This window comes from Lactuca sativa, chromosome 3 (genome assembly GCF_002870075.4).
Source record: "Lactuca sativa cultivar Salinas chromosome 3, Lsat_Salinas_v11, whole genome shotgun sequence".
NCBI classification, from domain to species: Eukaryota; Viridiplantae; Streptophyta; class Magnoliopsida; order Asterales; family Asteraceae; genus Lactuca; species Lactuca sativa.
In genome coordinates this window covers 119,404,362-119,421,378 of record NC_056625.2, presented here as the reverse complement: position 1 = coordinate 119,421,378, position 17,017 = coordinate 119,404,362, and the positions used below count along the sequence as shown (strand labels likewise).

The window sequence follows — 17,017 nt, the reverse complement described above, 5'->3', positions numbered from 1 at the left end:
CACTCCTAGGACCAACATAGTTGATCAGGCTATGCCATTCCCAGGACTGACCAAACGACATAACCAAGAACTCGTAGTGTCCATAGCGCGTTCTGAATGCAGTCTTCTCTATATCCTGCTTTCTTACTTTCAGCTGATGATATCCTGACCTTAGATTGATCTTCGAGAAATAGCTCGAACCTTGCAATTGATCAAACAGGTCATTAATCCTTGGCAACGAATATTTATTCTTTATTGTTGCCTTGTTCAGCTCTCTGTAATCAATGCACATTCTCATACTTCCATCTTTCTTCTTCACAAATAACACCGGAGCTCCCCAGGGCGATGAACTAGGTCTAATGAAACCTTTGTCCAATAACTCCTGAAGTTGCATCATCAGCTCCTTCATCTCCATCGGTGCTAATCGATAAGGTGCTTTTGCTATTGGCGTTGTCCCTGGCAACAAGTCTATTCTAAACTCCACTTGTCTAACAGGCGGTAATCCAGGAAGATTGTCACACCCCAAAACCAAGAACGGCGGAAACGTTCTGGGGCGGAGGACGTCATGTATAGTATCACAACACAGTAAATGTAAATAAGCAAACAACATCATCCATTGCATTAAATATATAATTTTAATACAAGCGTGTTCTGTACAGTTATAGACACCAAAATAATGTAAATCAAAATAATAAGATGAGTCTTGAATGCGCTCCATCTTCTCAAAAGCTGGCATCGGTACCTGTCTACTGATGACCTGAGAATACAAGTTATTTTGAAAGAGTTTATCAGCATTAAGCTGGTGAGTTCATAAGTATTTTAGTGTCAATGTTTGTTGTCAAAAACGTGTGAACCTGTCTCAATGTATAAGTTTGTAAAAATGTAACTAAGTGTTTGAAAGTGTTTGTAAAAGTTTGAATCTCTCAGAAAAACCTATATTTTCTATTAAAGTAACCTTCTACCAAGGCTTAACTGTTTTGTATACTCGTTTGCTGTAAAAGTGTGTAATATCCCAAGTGTAACTATCATTTAATAAAATATAGTTTGTACATTAATGCTTAAGTGAGGTTATCACTAAAATATGTAATGGGTAAATCATTGTAGTACTGTAGTTTTGTATAGAAGGAACTACTGTTGTACTAACTACCTTAAACCGGATTTATATTAAGGTATAATGTGATAAATTTCACCATGCTACCGACTGGTAACAACGACATAATGAATGGTCGTAATAACGGAATGACGTTTGGCACCCGCAGACCTGCAGGTCCGGCTGTAGCTAGCAGCAAGGTGTAGGATAGTCAATCCAGTATAGATCTATACGCAAACTCACGTTCTCCCTCCAAGAGAATTCTGGCTACAACTCGGGCCATGACATTTAAGGCATGCTCCGACACAGTGGATCACAATTGTTAACGTATTCATGTATATGTAATGTTTCTCGTTCTAGTATAGTTGTATAAGTTCTCCTTCTAGTATAGTTGTATATGTTCTGTTTCTAGTATAATTGTATATGTTCATGTTTCTAGTCTAGCTGTATATGTACATGTTTCTAGTATAGCTGTATATGTTCATGTTTCTAGTATAGCTGTATATGTTCATGTTTCTAGTATAGCTGTATATGTTCCTGTGTTACCCCGATGGTAACTAACTATTGATGTACTGATAAGTATGAATATGGAAGTACTTTTATGTCTATACATGTATATATGATATATAACTAATATTGAAACGACCTTCGGATGGTCACCCGAAATCCCACCAGACCACATCCAAATCGAGAAAAAGGAAATAGGGCGGATGGCCTTCCTAAGCCCTTTAAACATTTCTTATATATCTATACATATATGGGCATGCAATTTATAAGGAAATAAACTAAAGTTTAATAAAATCATTTGATAAGTAAAAGAGTTTGTAAAACATTTTGAAGTGAAACAATTTGATAAACAGTTTGAACAGTAAATAAATCATTGGTTTTCTAGTTATAAAGCACATGTGATTGATGCAATCACATGTGATTGATGCAATAACTATAAGTATTTAACTTGTATTCCCCCCCATAAAGTATTTAAAACATTTAAAAGCATTTCAAAGGTTGATATAAGGGGTATGAACTCACTTGTGGTGAGCTGTTTGAATTGCAGTGTCGAATACCGTGCTAGGTGGTAAACGGAGACTTGTTTACACGCACGAGCCTAGTTATCATATAATAAGCATATATATAACTAATTAGCCAATTAATAACTTAATAAAATAAGTTAGAATACTTAGGAACATGTAAACACTTTTCATAAGTGTTAAAGGTCCTAATGGTTGCATCTAAGTTGCTACGGGATAAGGCAAAAGGGTTTGAAGCACCAAATGACCTTGTATAAGAGTTCACCACCCAACAAACCCCACCTTTGGATTTTACGGCCATAAACTCATGAGTTTATGGCCGTGAACTCCTCACTTGATGGTTTTGGGTGTTTTAAGGTGCTATCTTGATCCTAGAATAAGCCTAGCTTTGTTGGAATACTCCTTGAAGTAGTTTAAGGCCCTAGAATGCTCCATAGAGGAGTTTACGGCCTAATGACCATATCCTCTAGAGTTTACGGCCGTAAACTCCTATGGGGTGTTGGTTTTAATTCATTTAAGGCACTTGCACATGTAGGATAGCTTCTATGTTTTTATCTAAGGCTAAAGGGGACATTAGGCACACATTTGTGCCTTTACTTGGAGTTTACGGCCCAAGTGATGTTCCTTGGCCGTAAACTCCCTTTTAGGGATGATTCTTATGTAGTTTAATCCCCATTCAAGTCCTATGTATTTAAGGGTAATAGTCTTAAGGCCTTAGGGGTGTTTAGGGTACACTTAGCCTTTGAAAAAGGGGTTTACGGCCCAAGAGCATATCTTGGCCGTAAACTCCTAAAACTTAATGATATTGAAGTGTTTTGGTGTCCAAATTAGCTACAAGCATTAGAGGGTAATTGTCTTTAAGCTTTAGGGGTGGTTTAGGGCACTTATAGCCCTTAAAAAAGGGGTTTACGGCCCAAGAAATGTCCTTGGCCGTAAACTCCTATTACTTGTGGTTCTTAAATGATTTCAAGCCTCTAATGATCATACATTAAGTCCCTAACTAGTTGTCTATCAAGGAAATGGGACTAGGTAGCCTTAAAGTTCCATTTTGGAGTTTACTCCCCAAGAACGTTCTTGGGCGGTAAACTCCCGGATCTTGTGTTTTAGACATGTAATCTATGTTATAAAGCATAAAACAAGTAATAAAACACATCTAGGAAAGTAGACTCACAATCTGGGATGAAAACCCGAAGATCCGTGAGAGAGAAATTGGCTTTTCTCTAGTTGGAATTGTGAATAATGAATTAATTTAATTCAGAAATCTATTTATAGTCCTGAAATATTTTGGCATGTACTCGTGAAGGGTGACTTAGTCATCTTTCGTGGTTGATCTAAACGGTCCACATACATCGGTATGTATTAGGTCCAATAGACCCTCGCCTTTTTCACATGTACTCGTGAAGGGTGACTTAGTCATCTTTCCAAGCAAACAAGACTCGCATGTGTCATCATCCCTAAGGTCGAATGACTCCAACACTCCATCCTTTTGGAGTTGGGCTATGCGTTTCTTGTTGACATGTCCAAGACGACAATGCCACAAGGATGCTTTATCCATACTAGTGAAGGAATCAATATTCAAAACATCATTTCCTAAGTTATCAACAATCATAACGGTTTCATATATTCCATTACATGGTATAGCTTCAAAGTAAAAGACACCATTTAGATAAGCCAAAATAGAACCATTCTCATTATTAAAAGAAAATCTAAATCCTTGTCTATATAAACCATGAAATGAAATGATGTTTCTATCCATTTCTGGCGAATAGCAACAATTGTTCAAATCTAAAACCAAACTATTCCTAAGCACTAAAGAATACACTCCAATCTTGGTCACAGGCGACGATCTTCTGTTCCCCATGATTAGATTGATCATTCCTTGCTCCACATCCCTACTTCTTCTTAGTCCCTACACATTAGAACAAATGTGATAACCACAACCGGTATCAAGAACCCAAGAAATAGCATGATTAGAATCATTACATTTGATTGTGTATATACCTGCGAAAGATGGCTTGATCTTTCCCTCTTTGATTGCTTGCAGGTAATCTGGGCAGCTTCTCTTCCAATGTCCTATCTTGTGGCAGTGGTGGCACTCTGCCTCCTTTGGGTTAGAGCAGGGCTTAGCGGGATCAACTTTGGTCCCACTAGAAGAGGCACCATCTCGGGCTTTCACCTTGTGATAGTTCTTCGATGAAGCTTTCCTCTTCTTTCCCTTCCCTTGACCAATAGCCAAGACAGGAGCAGCGGACGGATTGGGAGTAGGTGCAACGGACTTGTCCTTGAAGTTGCTCTCAGCGACCCTCAAGAGACCTTGGAGTTTGCTTGGGGTGACCTCTTCTTTGTTCATATGGTAGGTCATCCTAAATTGGTTGTACATCGGAGGCAAAGAGTGAAGCACCATGTCGATCGCCAAGTCCTCACCGAAGTCAACATTTAACTTGCGAAGGCGGTCGACATACCTTTGCATCTTTTGCAGGTGCACGGTAAGAGATTCTCCATGACCCATCTTCGCGGAAATCATGTTGGTGAAAATCTCATAACGCTCTTGTCTCGCGTTTTGATGGTATCTCTCCAATAAGTCTTGGTGCATCTCGTACGGGTACATGTCCTCGTAGGACTTTTGGAATTCGGAGTTCATGGTGGCGATCATGATGCAATGTACCTTCGTTGCATCTCGCTCATGAGTTTCAAAGGTGGTGATTTCGGCGGGAGTAGCAAGTTCGGGGTTGATTTTCTCGAGCTTCTCATCGAGGACATACTCCTTATCCTCATAGCGAGCAATGGTGCGAATGTATCTTATCCATTCGCTAAAGTTCGTTCCATCGAAGGTGACCTTTTGGCAAAGGCTCATCAACGTGAAAGAACTAGCAGCAGCGTTGTTTGCGTTCGACATCTACAATTAGAAAAGGACAAAGATAGATTAGAATAAGAATCCCTAATTATCACCCAATAAGAAAAATTAGGGCTAGGATCCAACAATAACATTTACATACTAGAAAAGGGATGCCGTAATCTAACATGCAAATAAATTGAAGGTAAGTGAATGACGATTCACTAATTCTCCATTACAAAACTTAAACTATTAGTCCTAAGTGTTTTTGAGAATTCCTAGGTTCGGATGAGATTCATTGAAACTATTCAATGGCATGTTTAAATCTCGATATGCCCCTCTTGTTTGTGACTGGGATGCCGAGGATCACAAAGCGGGTGTGAATTACCATGCAAATTCACATGGTGCCTTCATTGTAACGATCACCTATTCGATGTGCCGGTAAACCACACACGCTCCACCGAACTATGATAAACAATGAATCACCCTTTGCCACCTTCGCTTAGAACCAATTAGTGTGCCGGTAAACCACACACGCTCCACTAACATCTTAGCAAGGTGCAAAGTGTAATTTCATGGGATTGCATCAATTCACTTTTCCTAAAGTAACTAGGATTGGGAAATTTTAAAAATGTGTAGTTACTTTATATTTCTTATTATACTTTTAATGAGAGGATGAGGTTGCCCTATCCTACCCGTTCGGCTAACGACCCTCCACCAATCAAGCAAGTGGTGCGTGTGAGTGTACACCCATTAAGCGCCAGTTTATAGGCCGCAACCTTATACCCACCTTATAGATCGGCTTCGTGAATGAGGCCTACTAACGGTAAGACTAGCATTTAGTTATACATACATATATATATATATATATATATATATATATATATATATATATATATATATATATATATATATATATATATATATAGATTATTCTGGTAATATCATATTGGTATAGGGTTATATTTTAAAACTTTTAAAATCTAGGGTTTGAAATTTAAGTTGTCTAAATTGAAAACTTTTAATCACAAATATAAATTTCAAAACTTGAGGGTAGGTTTTAAACATTTAAAACATGGAGGATCAAATAACAAATAATTCCAATTAATAATTAATATCCTAATTATCTATATTTGATTTTATTCAAGATAATTACCAAAATAATTAAAATAATTAATTAATTATCATATAAGGAAATTAAATATTTTATTAGTTGATAAATACCTTTAATTAGATCAAGATAATAGTCATATATATCAAAAAATCGGATTTAGATTGATCTATTATGATTAAGGTAAGTTTCCATAAGATAATTATGAAAAAATCCCGAATCTGGCCATTCCTGACGCCTGGACTCGCCGAGTGCACAAAGGGACTCGCCGAGTTAGGCCTACTCGCCGAGTCAGTGACTCAGAAACCTAAAAATCGAATTTTGCAGGTTTGTTTCAGTTAATCAAGCAACAATTTAAAGAAAACCAAGCTAGGCTCTGATACCACTGATGGGTTTTAGCCATAAGAACTTTCCTATGTGCGCATGCAAAACCCTAATGCTTGGATCTAGGCTTTCTAATAAACATGCTTCGAATCCAAGTCTTCTAATGACTAATTAGGTTAAATAACAATATTGAAACAGATCTAGAATCATACCTTTGAGTTCCTTGTTGATCTTGAGGTCTTGGAGCTTCTAGAGTCACAAATGTCACTCCTCTAATAGCTTACAAACACCAATAGCAAGAAGAATGATTTAGGAGAGAGGAGAGGGGAGGAATTCGGCCAGGGTTCTCTTACTTTAGGAGATGTATCGAATTCCCTATGCCATGGGGTCTATTTATACTTATAGACTCCTTAAGGGTTACAACCTAAACCCTAATTGGATAATCTTCTCTTAAGGCTATCCAAATCCTTTCCTTAGATATCTATATGGACGATTTTAGCTATCCTAAAACCCTTAGAATTCGTCCAAAGCATATCCCAATGGATTTACAGTCTAAAGCTTAACTATCAAACAATTGACAGTTTATACCCCTTTATTTAATTAATCTCTTTAAGTCACCAAATTAATTCTAATTAATTCTATGACTTATATTAATCAAATAAAAAATATATTATTCATTATATTATTCTCATAATATATTAATAATATTTACTCTCTCTTAATAAATCAACCTATCAAGTTGCTATGGTGAAGGCAACCCAAAAGGACCACGCACAACCGGGTCAAATACTTGTCTAATATAGTTGCAGCCTTAGACACTATTCCAACAGTCTCCCACTTGGATAACTCTAGTAACTATATTCACAAGTACAATTCGGTTTGCAATCGTAGCTCTCAAAGACGCTGTCAACTCTGATCTAATCAATCTTGTCCTTTAGATAAGGGAACGTACAGTCCTCTGTTAGACATCATGCTGACACTCCTATGGAATGGTTAGTCAAGCATTTAGGTTTCTCGATCTCTGATTTATTCGACATAGAACTTAATAGAACACATCAATTCAGTTCTGACCGGGCCCGGCACATAAGTCAAATCAAATCATCGAGCGGCCGAGATATCACTTTTACCTTCTTAGAGAAAAGTTACAGATAAACTTCGACTTATATGCATTTACTTATTCATTAACCAACTATACACAACAATACGTTTTATAACACCAAGTTACTGATGCGTTTTCGTATTATCAATGTACAATCAATTAACAAATAATAAACCATATATCTATGTTTTAAGACTATATGATATTATCGTCTTGCGATCACCTTTTATATTGTATTCCATAAGGTGATTCCAGCAAGCGCGGGTTTATTCCAATGCTCAAAACTAGTTCATAAGCACTCATGAACGTTGCAGCAATCTTTTTCTATGTCTAACACCATTTAGACATTCTACACACCAATTCATGACAATCTTCATTCATATCTACTCCCAACATATGAACGATTGTGGACCATTTAAACAATTCGATTATTCCTAATAAACTCAATTATTCTGGAAGTCAAAACATGCAAAGTGAAACAATAGCTAAACAATTAACATAAGATAGTAACATTACTCATAAATAAAACTCCTTTATTTAATCATCAAATGTCAATTACATTTATCTATTACACGTTTCTAATCTATGCTAATATCATCCTTCAGCCCAATACTCCTAGCATGCTGCAAGTGCTTAACCCTACTCAGTCCCTTCGTAAGCGGATCTGCTGGGTTATCTTCTGATGATATCCTCTTTACTACGAGTTGTCCTTCTTCTACACGATGTATAATGAAGTGATACTTTCTCTCGATATGTCTTGATCTACCATGATCCCTCGGTTCCATGGTCAAGGCAACCGCGCCTTCGTTATCACAGAAAATCTCCATTGGCTCCTTTATGGCAGGTACAACTCCAAGATCACCGATGAAGTTCTTTAGCCATATTGCCTCCTTCGACGCTTCGCTCGCTGCAATGTACTCTGATTCGCACGTTGAATCAGCTACGGTTTCCTGCTTGGAACTCTTCCATGTCACTGCTCCTCCATTTAGGGTATAGACCCAGCCCGACTGCGAACGATAGTTGTCCCTGTCGGTCTGAAAACTGGCGTCACTATACCCTCGCACCTTCAAGTCATCACTCCCTCCAAGGACTAAGAACCATTCCTTCGTCCTCCGAAGGTACTTAAGTATATTTTTCACCGCAATCCAATGTGCCTTGCCAGGATTCCCTTGATATCTACTAACCATGCTCAAAGCGAATGCTACATCAGGGCGAGTACAAGTCATAGCGTACATGATTGAGCCAACTGCGGAAGCGTATGGTACTCGGCTCATTTCTGCTATCTCAGCTTTGGTACTCGGACTTTGAGTCTTACTCAATTTGGCATTACTTTGTATCGGTAGTTCTCCCTTCTTTGAGTTTTCCATACTAAAACGTTTTAGTACCTTCTCTAAGTAAGTATTCTGACTAAGTCCAATTACTCTCTTACTTCTTTCTCTTACTATCCTTATTCCCAAAATGTAAGAAGCCTCTCCGAGGTCCTTCATAGCGAAGCACTTCCCGAGCCAGGACTTAACCTCCTGCAGAGTCGGGATGTCGTTTCCTATGAGTAATATGTCATCGACATATAGAACGAGGAAGCTTACTATACTCCCACTGGCTTTGACATATACACAATATTCGTCTTCGCTTCGTACAAATCCAAACTCTTTGACTTTCTCATCGAAGCAAAGATTCCATCTGCGAGACGCTTGCTTAAGTCCATAAATGGACTTCTCAAGCTTACACACTCTATCCGGATGCTTTGGATCCACAAACCCCTCTGGCTGAGCCATGTAAACATCCTCAGCCAACTTTCCGTTAAGGAAAGCGGTCTTGACATCCATTTGCCAAATCTCATAATCATGAAATGCGGCAATTGCTAGCATCACTCTAATAGATTTAATCTTCGCAACTGGTGAGAAGGTCTCATCATAGTCAACTCCGGGAGTTAGAGTAAAGCCCTTCGCGACCAATCGCGCTTTATATGTGTGTACGTTCCCATCCACGTCGGTCTTCTTCTTGAAGATCCATTTGCACCCAACGGTCTTACGTCCGGGCACGTAATCAACCAAATTCCAAACTTGGTTATCATACATGGATTGGATCTCGCTATCCATTGCCTCTTTCCACTTTACAGACTCCAGGCCTGCCATGGCTTCCTTATAGCTATTAGGTTCATCAAGATTTACTAGTGTACCATCACTAATATACGTGTCCCCTTCGGTAGTAATATGAAAGCCATAAAACTGGGGATGAACTCTAACTCTACCGGAACGTCTAAGAGGTAAGGATTCGTCAATCGGTTCAACCGGAGTTTCCACCTCGGGTTGAGTGCCAGCGGTAGAGGTTCCTTCATCTATCGACTCTTGAATTTCTTCAAGTTCGATTTGCCTCCCACTGTCTCCTTGGCTTATGAGTTCTTGCTCTCGGAAAACTCCTCTCCTCGCAACGAAGACAACATTGTCCTTCGGTCTATAGAAGAGATTCATTGAAACTATTCAATGGCATGTTTAAATCTCGATATGCCCCTCTTGTTTGTGACTGGGATGCCGAGGATCACAAAGCGGGTGTGAATTACCATGCAAATTCACATGGTGCCTTCATTGTAACGATCACCTATTCGATGTGCCGGTAAACCACACACGCTCCATCGAACTATGATAAACAATGAAGCACCCTTTGCCACCTTCGCTTAGAACCAATTAGTGTGTCGGTAAACCACACACGCTCCACTAACATCTTAGCAAGGTGCAAAGTGTAATTTCATGGGATTGCATCAATTCACTTTTCCTAAAGTAACTAGGATTGGGAGATTTTAAAAATGTGTAGTTACTTTATATTTCTTATTATACTTTTAATGAGAGGATGAGGTTGCCCTATCCTACCCGTTCGGCTAACGACCCTCCACCGATCAAGCAAGCGGTGGGTGTGAGTGTACACCCATTAAGCGCCAGTTTATAGGCCGCAACCTTATACCCACCTTATAGATCGGCTTCGTGAATGATGCCTACTAACGGTAAGACTTGCATTTAGTTATACATATATATATTATTCTAGTAATATCATATTAGTATAGGGTTGTATTTTAAAACTTTTAAAATCTAGGGTTTGAAATTTAAGTTGTCTAAATTAAAAACTTTTAATCACAAATATAAATTTCAAAACTTGAGGGTAGGTTTTAAACATTTAAAACATGGAGGATCAAATAACAAATAATTCCAATTAACAATTAATATCCTAATTATCTATATTTGATTTTATTCAAGATAATTACCAAAATAATTAAAATAATTAATTAATTATCATATAAAGAAATTAAATATTTTATTAGTTGATAAATACCTTTAATTAGATCAAGATAATAGTCATATATATCAAAAAATCGGATTTAGATTGATCTATTATGATTAAGGTAAGTTTCCATAAGATAATTATGAAAAAATCCCGAATCTGGCCATTCCTGACGCCTGGACTCGCCGAGTGCACAAGGGGACTCGCCGAGTCCACCTTGGGACTCGCCGAGTCAGTGACTCAGAAACCTAAAAATCGAATTTTGCAGGTTTGTTTCAGTTAATCAAGCAACAATTTAAAGAAAACCAAGCTAGGCTCTGATACCATTGATGGGTTTTAGCCATAAGAACTTTCCTATGTGCGCATGCAAAACCCTAATGCTTGGATCTAGGCTTTCTAATAAACATGCTTTGAATCCAAGTCTTCTAATGACTAATTAGGTTAAATAACAATATTGAAACAGATCTAGAATCATACCTTTGAGTTCCTTGTTGATCTTGAGGTCTTGGAGCTTCTAGAGTCACAAATGTCACTCCTCTAATAGCTTACAAACACCAATAGCAAGAAGAATGATTTAGGAGAGAGGAAAAGGGAGGAATTCGGCCAGGGTTCTCTTACTTTAGGAGATGTATCGAATTCCCTATGCCATGGGGTCTATTTATACTTGTAGAGTCCTTAAGGGTTACAACCTAAACCCTAATTGGATAATCTTCTCTTAAGGCTATCCAAATCCTTTCCTTAGATATCTATATGGACGATTTTAGCTATCCTAAAACCCTTAGAATTCGTCCAAAGCATATCCCAATGGATTTACAGTCTAAAGCTTAACTATCAAACAATTGACAGTTTATACCCCTTTATTTAATTAATCTCTTTAAGTCACCAAATTAATTCTAATTAATTCTATGACTTATATTAATCAAATAACAAATATATTATTCATTATATTATTCTCATAATATATTAATAATATTTACTCCCTCTTAATAAATCATCCTATCAAGTTGCTATGGTGAAGGCAACCCAAAAGGACCACGAACAACCGGGTCAAATACTTGTCTAATATAGTTGTAAACAAAACAACTCGATGATCCATCCATCTTACGCCCTTGCGCCACTTCCTGTAATACAAATAAAACTGAGTGAGTCAGGCTTGGGAGCCTGGTGAGCATATAGGGTTTTCAACCCACAATAAATAAATTATATTTAATTTCACCAACCAATCACTATCCCGATTACCCATTCCCGTTATCCTCACTTTACGTCCCTAAAATAACATCTATCTCAAGGGACCTAATCTAGGATTTTCATCGGGACAGACATCACTGCTAAGGGGTTCCTCAACAATAGATATCCTAAAGGCAACCATGAGGGGGATAGAGTACACCGGTGAACGCATCGTTCACAACACCTACAGGTTATGAACCTGCTAGCGTTCCACTGGACTGTCTAGAAAGAGTCCGTGGTCGTTATCCATACTCCGCTGAATAACTAGACAACAACAACAACAACATCGAGGCCTCTCATCTGTTTATTAGACACCAACTATCTACCCATGTTCTACCCAACATATTAGTAGATAAAAATATATATTTTCATACATAGTTTAAAACCTGTATATCATTTTCATTCGATACATATTCCACATAACAGATGAGGCACACCCACATAACACGTATTTCATAGAAAGTAAATCAGATCTATGAGATAGAAGAGAATGAATATACATTCACACATATAACAACAAAATTATACACATAAACAACAATATACTTAATACACTCAAACCATACTTGTATTATTATCGTGTTTATGAAAGGTAGTATACACTCACTTGATCAGAAGATGATCGGACAACACTACGACTTGCAGAAGTAGTATTCTTCAGCAGATCTGGAAGATCTCTACAAAAATCGAACTTCTCGCGGGCAGAGCTTCGGCTCGGGAATCACGCTCTTCGGGATTCTCGGGGCTTCGGATCTTGCTTCGGGACTCGGGAATGATACCGGGGCTTCGGGGTACTTCTGGCACGCAAATCGATGCAAAACGGGAGAGAGAAGAGAGAAAAATAGCAAAGGAGTCGGCTGCCCTCGCATCCTATTTATAGGAGGCTGGAGCCTCGGAGTACGCGGGGCGTACTGCCTCAGAATCGTCATTGCTTACGTATCCGAAGAACTCGAGTGCGAGGCGTGTCATGCTTCGCTATACGTGGGGCGTACGCTAGTACGCTGGGAGTACTTCGGATGAGTCCGATGACTCCTCTTCGGATAATGCTGGATTTAATAATTAAATTTAATTATTAATTATTTAATAAACTTCGAAAATTTATATCTTCTTCATACGAACTCCGTTTTCGACGTTCTTTATATCCACACGAAGGTGAGACTACTCTCTACAACTTTCGTTTAGACTCCGTCGGCTAATTTTGAATTTATTTTTATTATTTATTTTTAATAGGCCGGGACAGAAAAACTTCGTTATAAATTCATAACTTCTTCGTTTGACGTCCGTTCTCGCCTAATTTTTTATCGCTTCGATACCAACAACGAGACCTTTGATCCTCGTTTAGATTGTTTCGGCTAAAAACCGCTCGATCTCAGATCGAGTATTTCAGGCTGCATACCGCTAAGCCGAAACTTCGATAAATCATAACTTCCTCATACGAAGTCAGATTTGGGCATTCTATATATATTCGGAAACCTCGTTTCAACTACTACAACGTTATCCAAAGATATCGAGTTTATTTTACACTTAAATTTTTACGCTTATTTTTATTCTTAATTAATCCAACCACATAATTAAGCAATTAAGCACAAAACACATAATACTCAAATAATACACTTCTATTATTTCAAAACAGGTTACAAAGGTTAACCTAGACTATTATATCAACATTAATGACAGGCCCAGAAACACATGCGTTACAATGTACCCCCTACATCCTTCTTAAATCCACCACTGGGTAGATAACATAGGTTAGTCAATATTATCAAGTTAATAAATGGAATTAGTTGCATGAAGAAAATGTACAAGTAATCAATACATGACACAAAAGTACAATTTGCTAGATTTTAAATTATAAAGATTTGAAGAGGTTATGAGATAATAACATGTTGTTGGTCAATATTAGCATCAAATGAGTTGTCTGGAATAAACATACAAGTTTTAACGCACAATATGAAACGTAGCTTGTACAAGATTGGATTATGAAATCTTGAAACATCTTAATAGAGTGTTGGTGAGTTTAGTGTCACCTGACAATTTGTGTAATTGGAACTGACATGTGAGCTAAAGGGGCTTATCATTTGTACTTTATATTATATGTTTGGTAAATGTGGAGTGCATGCATATATAAGATCAAATTATAAGTTGGTACGATAGAAAGACAAGGGTCAAAAGGGTCGCGCCCCTAGCGGGGTCCAAAGAGCAGTACCCCAAAAGGTCTTCAAAAATTTGAATTAGTTACTTTATGGAAAATCCGGATTCTAGTGGGTGATTATGGTAAGATTGACAAATCTTGTCAGTTTTGGTAACCATTGATTATGTCATTAATTTTGAGATTTGCAACTAATATAGATGATTAAACCCTAATTTGTCATGTATATATACGACTCTTCCTTTGAGCCATAGACATAACCTTTTCTTTAACTCTTATTTTTCAAAACGATCTCAGAATTCTCTGGCGATTTGGCTTGTGTTTCTGAGCCTAGATACACAAGCGTCCTTTTGAATTATCCTAAACTGGATTTCCTGTAACCTTGACATAGGGTGGAAATATCAGTTCAAAAAGTGAATTTACACGATCCATTAGGAATCCGGTTCTCCATCATCACCCTACTCACATATCCTCCAACATAAAGTAATTACCATGTAATTAATAGTATTTAGCATTTTCATGGTGGTAATTACTTGCAATAAAGAAAATTAAATATGGGCATGACCAGCTAAGGGTTGATACATCATGGAGTCAATGAATTATGGTATTTAATTTTGACATCCCGAAATTTAGGTCAAACACTGTAAACGGTCAAGTTCACAGTAAATCTCTTTGCAATTTGACTCATTGAGTTTTAGTGCATCTTCTGAAAAAAAAATGAGTTCTTTTCAACTATTATAAGATACCAGATGGTATCTTACCTCCAAATGTGTAAACTAGCAAACGAATCAAACAACTCAAACTGCAACCTTAGTTAACATGTCTGAAAAACTAAATTTTCGTATTAAGCAGCTGCGAGCAAAACAAACACTCTAGTCTCGTAGTACATGTTTCTTTTTTTCCAAAAATATAAAGAACGTCCAAAACGGAGTTCGTATGCAAAAGATACGATCGTTTTAAGAATCTAAAACAAGTATAATACTGTTTTCTAGAACCACTAAAACCGTTTCTATCCGTTGAAGGACTTGCACGCCTCTGATGGAAATTCCGAAAGCGTTTTTGGACCCATGCTATAGTCTATTATTTGATTTCATGTTTGAAATATTTAATATATATATATATATATATATATATATATATATATATATATATATATATATATATATATATATATATATATATATATATATATATATATATATATATATATATATATATATATATATATATAAGGACGTTTTGGATTAATTGACTGCAAATCTTTAAACATAATTTTCCGGAATATAACTTCAGAAATTAATCTGTTTGAATTTTTGAAATCCTTGAACTAAACTCTATCATTCACCATTTTCAGAAAAATTATTTAATAGCAAGATCGATGACACACAAATCAAGAAAACTGTTTTGTAACGCTTTAAATGTCACAAGCGTGACATTATCCGTTTTGGTACCATAAATCATAAACATCTACACAAATATTGAACCATATATCATTGCATATTCTTTCTTCATAAATTTTATCACTTTCTCTACCATCTAACTTTCAAAAAAAAAATGCATACAAATAAATGCCCAATTAAATTAATATATCAATACAGACACATAATACATGGAAAAATTCATTATTTACAAATTTCACACAAAATACACATATTATACATAAATGACAACTATTAAGTTTTGCACATCTAAATTTCCACACAAAGGAAATAGGTTGACATTTCTTAAGCTTGCTTGCACGCTTCCTACATCCAAACAACACTCAAACACAACCCACAACCTCTACAATGTAGAATGATAAAAATAAAAAAATAAAAAATAAAAAAATAAAATCAACAACTGATCCCAAAGCTTATTCACAAACAACGAACCACAATTGAACTCTTACACTGAAAATTGATCGATTATTTATGGTCTGCTTGCATCTTCGTTCTCAGCCAAGAAAAACACCACAAAAATTCCTTTGCTTTTCTTCTTCCCCTTCGTTTTTCCTGTCAAAAACACCACCAAATGTAGGTGTTTTCCGACCAGCAGGAGGGCAACAACCCTCCATCCCTTCCTTGTCAGGTCCACAACGAATCCAAAACACCTCTCGCATCTATCTCTTCAACGTCCCTGTTCAGAAACGAAAAAAAAAAAAACGAGGAAAAACAGGGAGGCTGCCGGAGCAGCTCCCATCCACTCACCTACAACCGCCGGAGAAACCCTCCATCGACTTCACAACAACCTCCCACCATCGCCACCTTCAGCCTTCGTTGTTTGCTTCCTCGGATCGACCTTCAATCCCACTCCTTCGCAGATTCCATCTTGAGCAAGGCTGCTCCTTCCAATTCGCTTCATCTCCAACTTGATCTCGCAACCATCTCTTCTTCTTCCCTTCGCAAACGCCACCGAATCACCTCTTTCCCCTCGCTTTCTTTCTCTTCTGTTCCCATCGACCAAAGACCTCCGAAGGTCTCGACTTCGTCGCTGCTTCTGCTCGCGCACCCCATCGGACCCTTCGTTGCTTCGGCCTCGCCGACCCCGAAGACGCTCCCTTCGCCTGAAATTGATCCGAAATCGTCGGACCTATCAACTGCCTTCACGTCTCCTTCGTATTTGCCTTCGTTCATTTCTACCGTTTTCCCATTTGCCCGATCGATCAGCGACTAGGGCAAAACAAAAGCCCAAATTTTTCCTTAGTTTGAATCATTAAACTAAAACAGTCCCTCCATGAGAATCCTTTTCATAAAAGCTCTAATTTCATTTAACTTTGATGAAATAACCGAATTACCCCCTTATTATTGAGACATCAAATCCCTAAACGCTGAACCCATTTATTTAGAATAGCCCCTCTTTTGGTTATTTTTAACAGAATAAATCCCAATATTCAAACTTGGAATAAAAATAACCATTTTAGCCCCT

The 17,017-nt window shown here is 37.5% G+C and overlaps 1 long non-coding RNA gene across 1 annotated transcript; it reads right to left on the bottom strand.

Annotated features, from left to right (window-relative positions):
- Positions 1–15,723: 15,723 nt before the first annotated feature.
- On the bottom strand, positions 15,724–16,813 carry LOC122197052 (uncharacterized). The gene is made up of 2 exons (XR_006189837.2): positions 16,002–16,813; positions 15,724–15,895 (listed from the first exon to the last, which is right to left on the bottom strand). It is a non-coding gene; the product is annotated as an uncharacterized LOC122197052 (long non-coding RNA).
- Between the last annotated feature and the right edge of the window lie 204 nt (positions 16,814–17,017).